At 33.7% G+C, this 14,491-nt stretch overlaps 1 protein-coding gene across 1 annotated transcript in view; it reads right to left on the bottom strand.

Annotated features, from left to right (window-relative positions):
- The window catches only part of LOC105211042 (CD82 antigen), a 100,402-nt gene that overhangs the window by 64,839 nt on the left and 21,072 nt on the right, over positions 1–14,491 (bottom strand). Inside the window, exon 2 of the mRNA XM_011182302.3 lies at positions 538–616. The gene's annotated coding sequence lies outside the window, so the exon portion shown is untranslated. The remainder of the gene's footprint in view (positions 1–537; positions 617–14,491) is intronic.

The raw sequence follows: 14,491 nt of genomic DNA, 5'->3' as shown, positions 1-14,491 counted from the left end.
CGTGCAAGAGTGACAGCAGCTGGCTTGATTAAATTCCAGCCATGTGGTCCAATTCTCGAAAACTTTTGTAGAAATTGGGAGACATCTATCAGCAATAAACGTTGCATTATGAAATGGCAAATCAAACTGAAGTATAAACTCAGTAAAGACCATATCCGTGAAAAGTATTGCCGCATTCAAAATCAAACGTCTAAAAACAATATTTATTATATTGTATTAGAATGTAAATTGTTAAAAATAATTTCAAGTTTCTCCAGGAACAATTTGAAGCATAATGCAGTCGTTAATCAGCTTCCAAGAACATTAAAATTTTTTTCAAAATGACATTCTAAATATAGGCGTGATCTTAGCCCGATTTTACCCTTTTTGAAACTTTGAATCGTGTCTAAATACATGTACATTTATCGCAAAAGTATGTGATCCCCGATTCATTTCATTTCTGTTAAATATGACATTCGTGCAATTATCGCACTTTCAGTAGTTCTGAATATAACCATTTATAATAAAATTATATATTAAAATCGGTTTTGTACTTACAATTTTCACTTCAGATGATCAGAGATCAGTGATGTATTAGCTGTTCTATAGCAGAAGAAAGAAAGTTATTGTCGATCGTCTGTAAATACATATATTTAAACAAAAAATATTTTTTAGAATAGTACCATATAGTGTTAAAAATATAATAGATTATATAAATATTCGTCTATAGAAAAACATAATTTTAGTTACAGTTTTAGTAAGTTTTATTTTGTTAATTTCTCATCAGATAACACCATAAAATTATATAAATGATACCAAGAGAAACCACGTCGCTCTACACATGGACTTTCCAACGGAGTGGAGGGCTTCCTCGTGTTCTGCCTCCACCAAACTCTCTAAACGGGTTAAATGGGTTTCAAAATTTATTGTTTTATTAAATAGTGCAATATGTTTAAAATATTATCCAACAATATCAAATCAAACCGAGTAAAATTCTAAGGAATATACCCCTTGGAAGTTTCGCCTATCAGGCCACGTCAGTAAGAATGTAAAACTTTAAACGCATTTATCTCAAAACTTAAAATTTCAAGTCGGTGGACACAATATCTCAAACAATTATGAAGCGATTTTGTTCAAATTTTAAACACACCTTTGGAATAGCATTATCTAGTTAATGAATGAAGGATTTTTTATAGCTTAATTATAATTATTTTTTTTATGCCGAAAATTCGACCAAAAAAGTGAGTTTTTTGGTTAAAACTCTGTCAAAAATTCAAATTTTAATATTTTCTTTTTTCCTTCGTTCATTAACTAAACTCAGCCATGTACTATCGAAATATTTGTGGTTTATTGTTTTAAGATGAATCAATCATGAGTATTGATGTTCACAGCAGGACCTTTCTTTTGGACACGTCATGTGAGATGAGGGCCAAAGCCGAGTTTTCGGAATTTTTAAATAAAAATTACACAAAATACTGTTTAAAAATGTATCTTTGATACGCTGAATTATTAAAATGAAATATATGACTGTAAATATCAAAAAAAAAGCCACTGAAACCTACCTAACCCTTAACAACATTGTAACACTGAATAATAAAATTTCGATAGATGGCGCCACAGTCAAATTATTACCAAAACCCATTAATATTATGTCTGCATCATTATAGAAAAAATATTAGAGCAGCTAAAATCTGTTTCCGCAAACGAAATTCTGATAAACGACAGCGCTAACTATCTCCATTATACATATCTGAGATAACTTTGCATGACAGATGTTTATACTCATACATACTGCTTCCATAAAATATGTATATTTGTATCCAAATGATTATACATATATACAACTAACCATGGCCATCAGTTGCATTTGTTCGCTATTTAAAGGTCGTTCCTCTTATCTCGGCAACGCATTTTGATACACATTTAATCAAATTCAATGTCAACATAGCAGACTCATTATATAAACTAAACTGAATAAAAACTAGATGAAGTAACACACACGAACTAAATAAAAAAGAGTGGCGCAATAAACAAAAGAAAGATGACTTGAAAGTTATGCAAAGAAAAATTAAAAATGCGGAATAAAAAATAAAAAGATAAAACAAAGTTGCCAAAGCAAAGATAGTGAAATAAACAAAAGCCAACAGACCAGAGCATATGTGGAATACATGTGGCGAAAATATTTAAATGGTTAGTGTGGCTTGCTTTTGCTGAGCTGCAGTTTTGCTTGAAATATTAATATTTATTTAAGGTATATATTTATGAAAATATAAATAATATTTAAGTGTACTTGAAAAAAGCGCGTAAATTAAATGTAAGCATTAGGGTGATCGGTTTTGTTAAGTTCTCAATTTTGTATGACTTTCTTCGTGAAGCAGTGCTGAATGATTTTTTATTGCAAAAATTAAAAACAAATTATTTTTTATTTTATTCCAAAAACCAAAAAACAAGTAAGGAAGGGCTAAGTTCGGGTGTCACCGAACATTTTATACTCTCGTAATTTATTTATTTAATTTTATTAATGTTATGTAATACACAATTTGACCCACATATTCGGCATATACATGGTATAAAGTCCATTTAAAGTTTGAAAACCCTAATATTAGGTATATGGGAGATAGGGACCAGATTTCACTCATTTTTGGCACGGAGACATATTATTAGAAGAAACATATTCCCTCTGAGTTTCTTCAAAATATCTGAGAGACTTACAATCGGCCTCCTAAAGGCCTAGGTGCGTCATTTGACAACCACTTTACCTAACTACCTATATTTTCGGTTACCCATTGTTAGAAGCACTAAGGTCCTCATCTTGAAAACTTATTGACCGATTTCGACGATTTTTAGAATGCCGATGCCACTCTTTAAATGTAGTATTTATGCATTTGTGTTCCGATATCTTCACTAGAGCTTACTTTATATATTGTAAGGTAAACGATTCAGATCGATTTCAAAGATCTGGCATATGTCAGGTAGGCGTGATTGTGAAACGATTTGAACTATTTTCACAACATATCATTTGGAAGCTGGGAAGATACCGAATTTCATAGAAATTGGTCGAGTAGTTTCGGAGAAATGGATTTTGATCCATAAGTAGGCGGAACGACTCCCAGTTAAAAAAAAAAGACTCTAGAAAGTCTCCTTGATATAGCTTAAGTAGTTTACAAGATATGTACAAAAATTTTAGAAGGGGGCGGGGCCACGCCAACTTCCCCAAAAAAATTACATCCGCATATGCCCCTCATAGTGCGATCCTTCATACCAAATTTTCAATAGCTCAATTCATGGCTTAGTTATAGCTCTTTATATGTTTTCGGTTATTGCTATTTTGTGGGCGGTGCAGTGGTCCGATTACGCCCATCTTCGAACTTAACCTTCTTATGGTGCCAAGAAATACGTCTTCCAAGTTTCATCAAGATATCTCAATTTTTACTCAAGTTACAGCTTGCACAGACGGACGGACGGACAGACGAACAGACAGACATCCGGATTTACTCGTCATCCTGATCACTTTAGTATACATAACCTTATATCCAACTCGTTTAGTTTTAGGACTTACAAACAACCGTTATGTGAACAAAACTATATTACTCTCTTTAGCAACTTTGTTGCGAGAGTATAAAAATAAAACCCGATCACCCTAATAAAAATGCGTACATGCATTTGAACTTACATATTTAGTCATACATTTCTTACAGCACTTAGACTTACGCCTGACTAAATAACAGCAGTTTAAGTTCATACACTAGTAAATGCCTACTTATATAATTACTTATTTATGCATGTAAAAAGCGTTGACCACTTTGCTTGCAATTTGTCTTTTCATTTAGCAGCAAGAGTGTTCCGCTAATAACCTGCAACACCTACTTAGCAACGCTGCCAAACACAGGTGTGTGTATGTATGTATGTGTTTATGCTATAAAAGTAGCCAGCTGACAAATTAAGAATTCCACAGCAGCTTGGAAACACATGCTGAAAAGCAGACTAGACTAATGCTCTCTTACTACAAACATACATATCAACAAAAGCAAATAAACGGAGCAAATAGTTGGCTAAGTAGACTTCAAAAGGCCTTTAGTAAAGGTATTAGCGCCATTTATGCACAAACAGACACACTGCTAATATGAAATAAGGTAATGTATATGTACATTAATATGAAAAAAATGGAGTTATGCAGTAGACCAAAGGTGCGCAAACAACTGTTTGTAGATTCATATGTACATATGTATCTATATAGTATGTAAGTATTTAGAATATGTACGCACTCTATTAAAGTTGCTAATTAAGTGCAATTATGTACTTGTATTGTTATATTTATTTATAGAGCACCAAATATGTTGCTAATTTGCTTTTATATATTATATAAAGGGTGCTTTTTTAGAGTTATAAATTTTTTTTTTTTTCAAAAAAGTCACCCTATACTTATATGTTTACGAATAAATTGAAATGAAATTTAAAAGCTCTAAAAATACTTAAATAATCCTACTTTTCAGTTAGAATAGCACAAGTCGATTTTGCAAATTTGTGGAAAATTCACCTCAATTATTATTTTTTTGTTGCCGAAAATAACTGTACATAACATCAAATCGAAAAAAAAGTTAGTATGAGTATAGCTGTTCTGAATTCACCTCCAATAGCATGCTTAATGGCGAGCAAACTTTTTGGTATATCTCATAAAAACAACTAAAAAGCTTTTATGTTAAGCCAAAATTAGACTTTGAGCAAACAATTTGAAGTAATTCTTGCAGATTTATAATTAACTTAATTTTTTTTGTAATCATATTCACATAATTTATTACCACTCCAAAGTTCGTAAGTAATTAGTTTAAATCGTAGAAATTAGTCTGCAAGTTGATTGACTTGGATAAGTACAAAATCCTAGACAAAATATCATGGGAACACACATGTAGCCATACCCACACACCTGTAAAATGAAAATAAAGTCTATAAATGGCATAAATTACTTGCTTTCTGCAGAAGTCATTAGTACTAGTATTAACTGGTCTCATTGAGATGAGAGAATTTATAGAACTTCATTTAACTATATATAATATTTTCAATTAATATGAAGTTTCAGATCAAATTTTTTGAGAACTGAAATTTGGTACGACGGATATTTTCTTTAGACGTGTGGTTTTCAATGAGGTAATACTTCTTTCTGGAGTTAGTCTTTTCGATAGCTTTTATTTGATTTGCATTTCATAATGAACAGACTTACTCGGGAACAACATTTGTTGCTGACAAACGGCGGAAAATTGGGCTTGTCGGGTAAAATTTATTCGAGCCAGCTATGGTGGCAACTTGCACGCAATCATTTTGAATGGCAATCCCTTATCTTCTATTTTCTTCTTGAAAACCAACCTTTATGTAGTCCAGAAATGATAATTTATAATCACACACTTATTTGAAATTCAATGAAAGAATTGCTTTCAATTTATAACCATATTGATTTTAAAATTTTATGATTAACAAATATTTATAAATTGAATTAATATGGTAATCCTATTACCAAAAAAAAATTAAAAAAACAATCTTGAAATAGTTTAACATGTTGTTTGCTAGCAATATTGTAAGTTTTAAAACTATTTTCGATTATTAGTCTATTTTCATTTAACTTCTGGCAATTTCATAAAATAACACCTTTTGTATTACATACATCTTAATACTTAATTATAGTCTACTTAAGACGGAATAGTATGATTTATTAGGTTTATAGCCTTTTCGCACAGCCAAATTAGTTTAACACATTAAGATTATGATTGAGAAACCAGTTTTTACCTTTCGCACAGCCGGCTACTCGATAACGATCAGCTGTTATACATTTTGGTTTTTGCTGTTCATACGAAGTTGGTAAGTTTTATCAGCTGAATGCTATTTTATCAATAACCACAACCAAATTTACAGCGTGGACAACAACCTGCAAATTGCATTTCAGTTTCAACTCGATTTGCATGCGATTAAAAATTAATGTAGTAAATAAGCTCCGTCAGGATCGGGAAGGACCTCTCCGAGCCGTTCGATACCAAACGAGGCTTCAGACAGGGTGACTCTCTATCGTGCGACTTCTTCAATCTATAGCTGGAAAAAATAATACGAGCTGCAGAACTAAATAGAGAGGGTACAATCTTCTACAAGAGTGTACAGCTCCTGGCGTATGCCGATGATATTGATATCATCGGAAGCAACAACCGCGCCGTTTGTTCTGCGTTTTCCAGACTAGATAAAGAAGCGAAGCGTATGGGTCTGGTGGTGAATGAGGACAAGACGAAATATCTCCTCTCATCAAACAAACAGTCAGCGCACTCGCGTCTTGGCTCCCACGTCACTGTTGACAGTCATAACTTTGAAGTTGTAGATAATTTCGTTTATCTGGGAACCAGCATTAACAACACCAACAATGTCAGCCTTGAAATCCAACGCAGAATCACTCTTGCCAACAGGTGCTACTTTGGACTGAGTAGGCAATTGAAAAGTAAAGTCCTCTCTCGACGAACCAAAATCAAACTCTATAAGTCGCTCATTATTCCCGTCCTGATGTATGGCGCTGAAGCGTGGACGATGACAACATCCGATGAGACGACTCTTGGGGTTTTCGAGAGAAAGGTTTTGCGCAAGATTTATGGTCCTCTAAACATTGGCAACGGCGAATACCGCAGACGATGGAACGATGAGCTGTACGATTTATACGACGACATTGACATAGTTCAGCGAATAAAAAGACAGCGGCTACGCTGGCTAGGTCATGTTGTACGGATGGAAGAAAACACTCCAGCTCTGAAAGTATTCGATGCAGTACCCGCTGGAGGAAGCCGCGGAAGAGGACGACGTCCACTCCGATGGAAAGACCAAGTGCAAAGTGACCTGGCTTCACTTGGTGTTTCCAGTTGGCGCCAAAAAGCAAAAAGAAGGAATGAGTGGCGCGCTCTGGTGGATTCGGCTATAATCGCTTAAAGCGGTTCCTACGCCAAATATATATATATATATAAAATACGATATTTCTTTTGTATGATAAATCGTTCTAAATCAGCGCTTTAATCGAGCATTTTTCAAGAATAAACCTTTTCAGATTTAGATTCCATAAAGTTTCATCAGATTAAAATGTATTCAAGGAGCACGAAAGTATAAAAATACGTTCACGTACTATACAAGTCAATTCGTAGAAATTTCTTTTAATTTTACTTGAAGTAGATATATTCACGTACAAATGTATAGATATTTAAGATTATTCTCAAAACTGAATTTATTATATACTAATTAAATTTATTTTTTTTGCTGACTGATTAGCATGAGCATTGATTTCAGCGAAAAGTGTGAAAATATTTATTTTTAACCGCAAACACAATAAAAGCAAAAACAATGGATATTATACATACATGTATAAAATTATTGTTCATTACTGTAGTGATATATAGACGATTGAGCACATCTATGACCATTACTAGCATTACTTTTCTAAACTAACATTTATATAAATATATTTTAATTGACGCGCTTAATTTGATTTTTTATATGCTATAAAAATTCCATAACGTTTACGTAATGAATGTACAGGCAATGTGAGTATCAATATATGAGTAAATACTTTGTCGTAATTTTGTTACAGTGATAGCTAGTTTTATTTTTTTTCTGACAGCATGCGTATTCCGTGACGAAAGAACTCCTCATCTTTCGAGTCGATCCAATTATCAATCCAATTATTGACTTCTTCATAAGAACTGAAGTGCTCGTTAGCTAGACCGTGTGCCATCGATCGGAACAAATGGTTGTCAGATGGAGCAACGTCTGGAGAATGCGGCGGGTGGGCTAAGATCTCCCATTTCAGCGTCTCCAAATATTTTTTGACCACCTTTGCGACGTGAGGCCGAGCATTGTCATGCTGGAGAATGACTTTATCGTGTCTTTCCTCATACTGTGACCGTTTTTCTTTTCTTTTAGTGCTCGGCTCAAACGATCTCCTGTGATGGTTTTACTTGGCTTTAGTAGCTCATAATATATCACTCCCCGCAGGTCTCACTAAATGCAGAGCATGATCTTGGCGACGTGAATGTTTGGTTTTGCCGTCGACTTGGAGGTATGTCCAGGCGTTCCCCATGACTTTCTTCGCTTAGGATTATCGTAGTGGACCAATTTTTCGTCGACAGTTACAATGCGATGTAAAAAAACCGAATGGGATGAAGCAGCTGTTCACATGCAAATAAGCGCCGTTCAACATCTCTTTGTTTCAAGTCGTAAGGAACCCAGTTTCCTTGTTTCTGAATCATTCCCATGGCTTTGAGGCGTTTTGATACGGCTTGCACTTGCAACGACTCGGCCAATTCCTCTTGGGTTTGAACGTCATACAACTCAGCTTCTTCGAAAATCTTCTTTCTTCCACCACCATGCCGGTCTTCGACTTCATAATCATCATTCTTAAAACGTTGAAACCATTCGCGACATGTTCTTTCACTTAGGACAGCCTCACCGTACGTATCCGAAAGCATTCGATGAGCCTCAGCCGCACTTTTCTTGGAATTAAAAAATAAAAGCAAAATTTCCCGCAAATGTCGAGAATTCGGCTCAAAAAGTGAGATTTTCAGTTGAGAATAAGTTTGGGATGCAAACAGATCTCTACAAATATTTTGTTGGGTTAATGTTGACACAAATGTCCAAGATCGATACGATTTAATCGACCAGTGTTTGACCCTAGAGACATCTATTGGAAAACGGCGGAAGCAAAGTTGTAGTAAATACCATCTAAATCATCTCCACTCTTTAGTAAAACTGTTTACTTGTGTCGTATTTATGTGACACACTGTACAAGTCACAGCTTATAATTATTTATTAATGTTACGCCCTTTTCGTTGTTAAATAAACTTGTTTGTTAAATACTCTATTCAATTACATACAGACACAATACCCACTCATATGCATTTACATATATGTATGTGAGTAAATCATTTATTTTTTATTAATTTGTTCACTTTAATTTGCATCGATGCTGGATGATTTATTTCCAATTTCTGGGGTACTATACACTTGACCTTCCAGTGGATATATATTTGAAGCTGTGTGAGTGTGTATATATAAGTAAAATATTCTCATTTAAATTATATTTATGTATAAGCATTGCAATTTCATATATGGCAACAGATAAAATTATTTAAACACATATATATTTGTTGGAATATCTGTATATATTCACGAGTATATGCACAATCACTTAATTTCCGCGCTATCTTTCACACATATCTTCGTATATGGTTGGCTATCAACAATCGGATATGCAAATTATAGAACGTGCCTGAAAGCAAGTTTGGCTACAAATGAAGCATTTATAATTCTAATTTTTCCATTAACTTATATTGAAATTATATTATTGTTGTTATAGAATTCCTTAGTGGTGACATTTGTCATAAATAATTTTTAAACTGATTAGTTGGAACTGAAACTGTAAATTCTCTGAGGTATTCAAATAAATGTTGCATTATTTAATATTTTTAATGGGAAAGGTGAATTAGAGACCATAAACAGTGAGTAAATGGTAACTAAAGCGTATAAAAACTAAAGTAGAAGCATTATTAGCTCTGTTTTCTCATAAGCGAGAGCCAAAAGAAGACATGCTAAAGCAACAAATGAACACCAACTCGTCTACTTAACAGAGTTTAGGGAGTTTGATTAAAAAGTAAGCGATTTGATCCGATTCTGTAAATGGAATCGTACAAAAATTTCGTTCGCATACAAAACCGCAGCCAACTTCGGTCGAAATTACCTGTTGGCAAGAGTGATTCTGCGTTGGATTTCAAGGCTGACATTGTTGGTGTTGTTAATGCTGGTTCTCAGATAAACGAAATTATCTACGACCTCGAAGTTATGACTGTCAACAGTGACGTGGGAGCCAAGACGCGAGTGCGCTGACTGTTTGTTTGATGACAGGAGATATTTCGTCTTGTCCTCATTCACCACCAGACCCATACGCTTCGCTTCTTTATCCAGTCTGGAAAACGCAGAACAAACGGCGCGGTTGTTGCTTCCGATGATATCAATATCATCGGCATATGCCAGGAGTTGTACACTCTTGTAGAAGATTGTACCCTCTCTATTTAGTTCTGCAGCTCGTATTATTTTTTCCAGCAATAGATTGAAGAAGTCGCACGATAGTGAGTCACCCTGTCTGAAGCCTCGTTTGGTATCGAACGGCTCGGAGAGGTCCTTCCCGATCCTGACGGAGCTTTTGGTGTTGCTCAACGTCAACTTACATAGCCGTATTAGTTTTGCAGGGATACCAAATTCAGACATCGCGGCATAAAGGCAGCTCCTTTTCGTGCTATCGAAGGCAGCTTTAAAATCGATAAAAAGATGGTGAGTATCGATTCTTCTCTCTCGGGTCTTTTCCAAGATTTGGCGCATGGTGAATATCTGGTCCATTGTGGATTTTCCAGGTCTAAAGCCACACTGATAAGGTCCAATCAGTTCGTTGACGGTGGGCTTTAGTCTTTCACATAATACGCTCGACAAAACCTTATATGCGATATTGAGGAGACTTATACCACGGTAGTTGGCGCAGATTGTGTGGTCTCCCTTCTTATGGATTGGGCAGAGCACACTAAGATTCCAATCGTCAGGCATGCTTTCTTCCGACCATATTCTACAAAGAAGCTGATGCATGCACCTTATCAGTTCTTCGCCGCCGTATTTGAATAGCTCGGCCGGTAATCCATCGGGTAATTGCTATTCGAATTTCTTCATGGTCGGGTAATGGAACATCTATTCCATAGTCATCGATTGGGGAATCGGGTTCGCCATCTTCTGGTGTTGTACTTTCACTGCCATTGAGCAGGTCGGAGAAGTGTTCCCTCCATAATCCCAGTATGCTCTGGACATCCGTTACCAGATTACCTCCTCGGTCCCTACATGATAATGCTCCGGTCTTGAAACCTTCTGTAAAACGCCTCATCTTTTCATAAAATTTTCGAGCATTACCCATGTCGGCCAGCTATTCAAGCTTTTCATACTCATACATAGCTGGAATATTTCAATGGCACTCAAACAACCGCAGCCAACTTCGCTCAAAACTCTTGAGATGAGTTGGAAATTTCAGAAAATGGCATATACTAAATTCAAGAACCAAATCTAGATTTAAGAGAGGAGTACCTATTTTTATCTCATATTTATGAATTATTTAGCTGAAAATCTAGGCATCACCTATTTTGTTTTGAGAAATAATAAACATCGATGACTATTTAAAAACCATAATTTTAAAATTAAAATTATGAAAGTTAGCAGGTTCCTTCTGTAGGTCTAACTAGTATGAACCGCAATTAGAAAGAATTACAAAAAATATATTTAGCAATAACACAGCTGCACAAAAAACAACCCGACACCGAAAACCTTCGAGTATCGAATTCGGAGCAATTCCGATGAATTTTTCAAAATTACGTCCTTCATATTGGATCAGCAATTTTAAATTGCGAAAAACCGACACCGTATTCGTTTTAAGCGATCCCAAAAACCCACGAGTGGTGACTTTCAAGCGAATCCGATGAATTTTAAAAATCGCTGTCCGCCATGTTGGTTTTCCAGGGTTATCTCAAAACCCTGACCTAATGCGATTAAATGTACGGATTCATATTCGGATTCAACGACCCCAAAAACAAATAGCATACAAAATAAGATCCCCAGGACATAGTAAATTTTTTTTGTGTGACTGTGTAATCGAAAATCGATTATTTTTACGATAAATATGAATACATATATAAAACTAAATTATATTTAAAAATAAGTTAAGAATTCTTATATTGGTTTTTATTTTTAAAGTCTTAACACTTCATTGGCGTCATGTTTTGTCTCGCCTTTAATGATTTTAAGATAAGCTCGAGCTAAACTTACATTCGCTTATTGTATAACTGTCTATAAATAAAAGTCTTCAAATAAATTGATTTACGCAAGTTGGAATTTGCATTTACATATTTACATATGCAACTATGGAAATTTGTTCAAATTATTATCAAATTGCTCGGATTTTGACCAACGAGTTTTTTTGTTTTTTTTTTTTTGTGAAATACAAACTGCGCTCTCTGTCGAAATTGTCAAGTTGCCACACCGGCTTAGCGGTATACTATATTTATACAGATGTATGTAGCAGTAGATGTCTGCGCAAATGTAGCGTAGTAAATTCAAAATCCTGTTTAACTGCTATTGTCTTGAGTAAATTAACATTTTTCACTAGTTTGAGTTGGGAGCACGATTGTGACAAAGTTTTAAGTAAGGAGCTTAAAAAAAATATTTGAAAAATGCGCCGCTAATTTGTTATAAATTGCATTAGAAAATGAAAAATAGATTTTGAAATATCAAATATGAATGCATATTTTTATTGAGACCGTAAACTTGAAAACTCTTACCAAAGGTAGGTTTTTATGATGAGATGGGATCGACACAAATCTATTATACCTAGAGCTTGAGTTTTTTGGAACGTTATCTTGTTGAAATATATATTTTGAAGACAGATTCCAGCTTTCGAATGATAATAATGCTTTATTATACATTTTTATTTTATGAACGATCCTTCAAATAAAAGGCTTTATAAAGTATTGAAGCCATCGCTTGGAATAAAATATTATGGCATATTCTTATTAAGGATTATATATGTTGGGATGCGGGAAAATGGGGAAAATTTACATTTTCTGACAATATCTAATCTGTTAAATCAGCTCAAGAACATACAAAAATACTAATAATTGTCAAAGTTATGACATTTTACGCTCGGAAGTACGCGCTTTTTTTCAAAAAGGCTTGCCGTGATTACGATTCCAGTCCATCAGCTCAACTGAATGCATAAAACCAAACAAATTTCGTTAGTATGGGGACTTGTTCCTCAAACGATTTATTGAAATGGGGGAAAAAAATTTTATACAAACGGGGACGATTTTCTCAAAAAGGCTACTTTTTTCATCTGATGAAATGTAGTGAAAAATTCATAGCATTAATATGAAAATTTAAACGAAATCTTTCAAGAACATGTCAAATAAATTGCGAACAATTTGAAAAAAAGAATTGAAATCGATTGAAAACTCTTTCGGCAATCCAAGTCACCGCAAAGACGTTTTCGGAAAAATATGATTTCGAGATAATCGCGTTTAAAGTTTCAAGTACTCTTTTGTCTTTTGTGTAGCGGAGCAAAACGCTTTAACTTCTACTGCTTAAATCTCTATATACATTTGCCATAACATTCTTAAGATCGTATACTTTAAGATAAAATAATAATAAATTTTTTGATATTTTGGCCGACTTTAACATATATAACCCCTTAAGATAAGAATGCTTATGAGCATTAGCGATCTAAGTCCCGATGAATTTTCCATATAAATAATTTGACTTCAACCAAAAGATTTTTGAGAAAAGCTCCAGGTTTGGTTTTATGATTTGATAGACGGTATAATATATTTTCTGAAGACAGCTCCACTACTTTTTATTCGTAAAATATCGAATCGAAAATAATTAAGTCTCTCAAACACTTTATTTGCCGATTTATGACTTCTTCATATATCTAAGATTTATATTTTTTTTTTATTTCTTAGAGATCAATACATAAAAAGAATTTAAGATCAAAAAAATAATTTGAAAACTTTTAAAGCTTTAAAGAGCTTTTAGTAAAACCATATAAATAAACGATTTTAGGATCTAGGATACCTAAAAAATAGTAGTATTAAAATTTTACTGTTATTATGAAAAATGTTAAAAACTGGGTTGCCATCTGACAACAAATAAAAATATTTTGAAAACAAATAATATGAGAATACTTGACAACAACCCATATTGTTAAAAAAATGTTTATAAAAATAAAAACATTGAAACATAAAAATGTTTATATTGCTAAAAAAATTCTTAAAATTTACAAGTAGTTGCCATGTTGATTAAAATATAAAAAACAGGAAATTCAAAAAAAAAAATAATAATAATGGAGTTATTAACTACTATTCAAGAACTAGAAAATATACTCATTTAAATAGTTAAATTTTTATTTTATATTGGAAAAGAGCAAATTCGTAGCATAATTCGGTCTGGTTATAAAAAAATTCAATGTAAGCCGCGTTAGAGGAATTTTTTTTAACAAATTTAGAAGTAAGTTCTTCTTCACCCTTTCTAAAAATATTAGATAACATAAAATACAATAAAAAAGCTAAAATTTAACATTTAAGTTATTTTTTACGAGCCACTAAAATTATATATATTCTACTAATTACTCATTCTACGTCTGCACAATCGACTTTATGTTCGTTCGTCTTGTGCGGAAGATGAACACTTAATTGTACTTTGACTTTTGCCATTTCAACGACATATTGTCATTAAATGCTCTACAGATACACACACACACACTTGTAGCACACGAGTTCTAGCTCGTTCAAAGCAGCTTCTAACTTCAGCAATTGTTGTCAGCAAATTAGCAATAAAATTCCAAACTCACATTCCAGGCGTTCAAGCACTTAGCAAATAACAACAAAAACAACAAGAACAACAACAATACTTTAGACGGAAG

The sequence above is a fragment of the Zeugodacus cucurbitae genome, chromosome 4 (assembly GCF_028554725.1).
Source record: "Zeugodacus cucurbitae isolate PBARC_wt_2022May chromosome 4, idZeuCucr1.2, whole genome shotgun sequence".
Lineage (NCBI taxonomy): Eukaryota > Metazoa > Arthropoda > Insecta > Diptera > Tephritidae > Zeugodacus > Zeugodacus cucurbitae.
This window is presented reverse-complemented; position numbering and strand designations above follow the sequence as displayed.